Source organism: Onthophagus taurus, chromosome 6, assembly GCF_036711975.1.
Source record: "Onthophagus taurus isolate NC chromosome 6, IU_Otau_3.0, whole genome shotgun sequence".
Taxonomy (NCBI): Eukaryota; Metazoa; Arthropoda; class Insecta; order Coleoptera; family Scarabaeidae; genus Onthophagus; species Onthophagus taurus.
Genome location: NC_091971.1, coordinates 18509095 through 18514312, shown reverse-complemented (window position 1 = coordinate 18514312; position 5218 = coordinate 18509095).

Here is a 5218-nt window from a genome sequence, read left to right as displayed (position 1 = left end):
GTGGACAACAATATCGGGCACTTTACTATTATATTCTCTCCTCTCTCCCATAAATTGCTACTGTTTGAATCTCCGTTGTCGTCAGTCTCTCTCTTGTACAAGTTTTTTCTACATTATTGTTGCGTTGACTTTCGTTCAAAGATCTGTCAAACTTTAACTTTTAACCATAATTATCGGTGACAATTGTGACAAGTTTATTTTTAATTTATCATACAGTTTACCAACTCAAAATTTTTTTCTTCACTATTAATTATCGTTTGGGATCAATTATAACCATGGAATTAATTCATGATGATTCTTTGGTAGGTAAATTAAAGTAGTTAATAAGTTATTTATGATTTTATGAAATTTTCTTTTTACTTATATATTAAATTTCTATCGAAATGTATTTCTCCTCAACTCCCATTTGCGATCGTTCATAAATTTAAATTTGAAATGAAAATATTTAAGAAATGCCATTTTAAAAACATATCGTTGGTAGAACTAAAACTATTTAAAGGAAAATTATTTTGATTGTTATCTTACCCAAATTCGTATTATCTAATACAAATTTAAAGTTTTTATGGATATTGTGATTTATGTCATTTGAATAATATGGCTCATATTGCCCACACTGCTAATTTTAGACAAACCGATTGGATGAAAACTAATTTAAACTATTTCATAAGGTCACATAAACACACTAAGTAATATAAGCTAAGTAGTTGGCATACTCGACAACGTCTGTTGTGCTAAAAGATTCAAATTTGAGTTCGTTATTGTTCAACGTATTCATCAACGGTTTACGGTCTACATTCGACTGATTATGTATTATATTGACTGCAAAAACTATTTTACTATTTGGTTCATTGCGCATTTAACGATTGATTTTGATATTGTAAGATAGAATAACATTTACGAATTGACAGAAACTTTGTTTTGTGTTTGACATATGCAAAATGGGACACTTTACGTTTGAACAAAAATAGGAACTACTAAAAACTTACTACCAAACTGGTGAGTATTCAACGCAAACTGTAAAAAATTTACGTGGAAAATTAGGAATACATGGCAGGCCTTCAAGTCAGCTTGTGGATCAATTCGGGAATCGAGTTCGTGAAATTGGATCGTTATTGGACAAAACAACCCGTTTATGTTCTTGTCCAGTGCGCTCAGCCGAAAACATTGCCGCTTTTGCCCAGAGTGTGCGTAAAAATCCATCAACATCAATTCATCGTTCTCAGGAACTGAACATTTTTCGCACCCCACTGAGACCCTAAGAGCTGAAGCATCATGACCTCAATCTGCTGGAGATCAATTGGTCGAAGATGAGCATTTTATCCAAAAAATCAGATGAAGCCCAAATCCACATCGGATGCCATGTTAATAAGTAAAATTGTCGCATTTGAGGTTCAGAAAATCCAACGTCATCATTGAGAAGCCAATCCAAAACCAGTGACTGTTTTTTTTCAAAAGTGACTTCTTTTTATATCCGATTCAAATTCCCAACGTTAGATGGCCCACTCTTTAGTTGCTATTGGAATGTATTGATTTTTCGGGTTCATAAATATACTTTCTGTACATAATGTTTTTCTAAAATTTTTATTTTTCTGCATGGAAACGATATCACCCGGCAAATTATACAGGCTGTTTATAAATTATTAGAGTGATTTTGATATTATTGTAGGTGTATTCCGTGACTTATTATCACGAAATATTACAGATATATTAAGAAACTTATCCGGTTTTCTTTTCTTTTCTCACATAGGCTACGTGTTAGGTTTATGCCGAGAACGTATACTAAAAAATGTTTATAAATTTCATTCACGTAAATAGAAGAGATTAGTCAGATATATCATCTATTCCTGGTACCATCTTCTAGTATTCTAGAATCTGTGGATTTGGCCTTCTAGGATAGAGAATAATAACATAAACATAAACGTTAGTTCCAATAAAGAAAAAGAAAGATGTAATGCATTACCTGATTAATGAATTTGAATCGTGGATGAATTTTTGATGGGTATACTGGCAGCTTTGAAAACACACTCTTTGCTAAATTTAGCATAGGCAGAAATGTTTTGTCATCACACAAAAATATGGAATCATCAACTACATCTTCAGTAATATCGACCACAACACAATCTGAAAGATTCTAGATCTAGGTCTAATGTTAGTTTTAGTGAGAGTGCTAGTGTTAGTTCTAGTTTTAGTTTAATTATTTGACTTATCTTAAACAAATAGTTCTCGGTACAATAATTCCCTCTAGCTTTGTAGGTTTATTTCTATTTTCTTGAGTAATATATTGAACCAATTTTAGACATTTGAAAATGTTCTGTTACATTATCCACTAATTCTTTCTACTAACTTGCAAACACATTTCTAACGGGGTACTTTTTTTTATCCAAAATTATTGCCACCATTGTCTGCTACACCTGTAAATTTCTCAAACAACACTAAATAAAAATGAATATGAAGCAAACTGTTGAATTATAACTCGAAAACTAACCATATTAGGATAAATTATTTGTAATCGATCCACAAAACGTTATCAGTAAGCAATTTAAACCCACCCTAGCGAACTGATAATCCCAAACATATCAAAATTAACTTAGTTAATGTTAAATAAGTCAACAATTAAAAAGTATGGATGAGAATGGTATTAATAAAAATTGTTTGTAATAAAGCATAAAAACATAATTCTTAAACTATTTATTTCTAACTTATTTAGATATTTATTATAAACCACAAAACTCTAAACCTCTAAATTGACGGTTTTCGGTAAAAAATTATTATAACTCGAAAACTAAAAGTGTTAGGAAATAATGTTGTATTTAAAAAATATTTGTAATAAATCAACAAAACATTATCCATAAACGACTAGAACCCAACTGTACTTATCGCCAACCTAGCGGACTGAAAATAACTAACGATTCAAAATTAACTCATTTAGTAACGAAATGTTTTTTAACTCAACAACTAAACACTGTGGCTGAGAATAATATGAATAAAAATTATTCGTAATAAAGCGCAAAAACATAACCCATGAACCATTTATTTCCAAGGTATTCCCATTTTTAGTTATAAACCACAAAACTCTAAACCTCTAAATTGACACTTTTCGGTAAAAAATTATTATAACTCAAAAACTAAAAGTGTTAGGAAATAATGTTGTGTATAAAAAATATTTCTAATAAATTAACAAAATATTATTCATAAACGACTAAAACCCAACTGTACTTATCGCCAACCTAGCGGACTGAAAATAACTAACGATTAAAAATTAACTCATTTAGTAACAAAATGTTTTTTAACTCAACAACTAAACACTGTGGCTGAGAATAATATAAATAAAAATTGTTCGTAATAAAGCACAAAAACATAATCCATAAACGATTTATTTCCAACGTGTTCCCATTTTTAGTTATAAACCACAAAACTCTAAACCTCTAAATTGACACTTTTCGGTAAAAAATTATTATAACTTGAAAACTAAAAGTGTTAGGAAATAATGTTGTATTTAAAAAATATTTGTAATAAATCAACAAAACATTATCCATAAACGACTAGAACCCAACTGTACTTATCGCTAACCTAGCGGACTGAAAATCACTAATACTTCAATGTTAACTCATTTAGTAACAAAATGTTTTTTAACTTAACAACTAAACACTGTGGCTGAGAATAATATAAATAAAAATTGTTCGTAATAAAGCACAAAAACATAATCCATAAACGATTTATTTCCAACGTGTTCCCATTTTTAGTTATAAACCACAAAACTCTAAACCTTTAAATTGATAGTTTTCGGTAAAAATTATTATAACTCGAAAACTAAAAGTGCTAGGAAATAATGTTGTGTATAAAAAGTATTTCTAATAAATCAACAAAACATTATCCATAAACGACTAGAACACAACTATTATATCGCCAACATAGCGGACTGAAAATAACTAACGATACAAAATTAACTCATTTAGTAACAAAATGTTTTTTAACTCAACTACTAAACACTGTGGCTGAGAATAATATGAATAAAAATTGTTCATAATAAAGCACAAAAACATAATCCATAAACGAATTATTTCCAACGTGTTCCCATTTCTAGTTATAAACCACAACACTCCGACCCTCTAAATTGACGGTTTTCGGTAAAAAAATATTATAACTCGAAAACTAAAAGTGTTAGGAAATAATGTTGTGTATAAAAAGTATTTCTAATAAATCAACAAAACATTATCCATAAACGACTAGAACCCAACTGTCATTATCACCAACCTAGAGGACTGAAAATAATTAACATTTCAAAATTAACTCATTTAGTAAGAAAACGTTTTTTAACTCAATAACTAAACGCTGTGGCTGAGAATAATCTGAATAAAAATTGTTCGTAATAAAACACAAAAACATAATCCATAAACGAATTATTTCCAACGAGTTCCCATTTTTAGTTATAAACCAAAAACTCTAAACCTCTAAATTGACAGTTTTCGATAAAAATTATTATAACTCGAAAACTAAAAGTGCTAGGAAATAATGTTATGTATAAAAAGTATTTCTAATAAATCAACAAAACATTATTCATAAACGACTAGAACCCAACTATTATATCGCCAACATAGCGGACTGAAAATAACTAACGATTCAAAATTAACTCATTTAGTAACAAAATGCTTTTTAACTCAACAACTAAACACTGTGGCTGATAATAATATGAATAAAAATTATTCGAAATAAAGCACAAAACATAATCCATAAACAATTTATTTCCAACGAGTTCCCATTTTTAGTTATAAACCACAAAACTCTAAACCTCTAAATTGACAGTTTTCGGTAAAAAATTATTATAACTCGAAAACTAAAAGCGCTAGGAAATAATGCTGTGTATAAAAAATATTTGTAATATATCAACAAAACATGATCCATAAACGATTAGAACCCCACTGTACTTATCGCCAACCTAGCGGACTGAACATAACTAACATTTCAAAATTAACTCATTTCGTAACAAAATCTTTTTTAACTCAACAACTAAACACTGTGGTTGAGAATAATTTGAATAAAAATTGTTCGTAATAAAGCACAAAAACATAATTCATAAACAATTTATTTCCAACGAGTTCCCATTTTTAGTTATAAACCACAAAATTTCAAACCTTTAAATTGACGGTTTTCGGTAAAAAAATATTATAACTAAAAAACTAAAAGTGTTAGGAAATAATGTTGTGTATAAAAATTATAT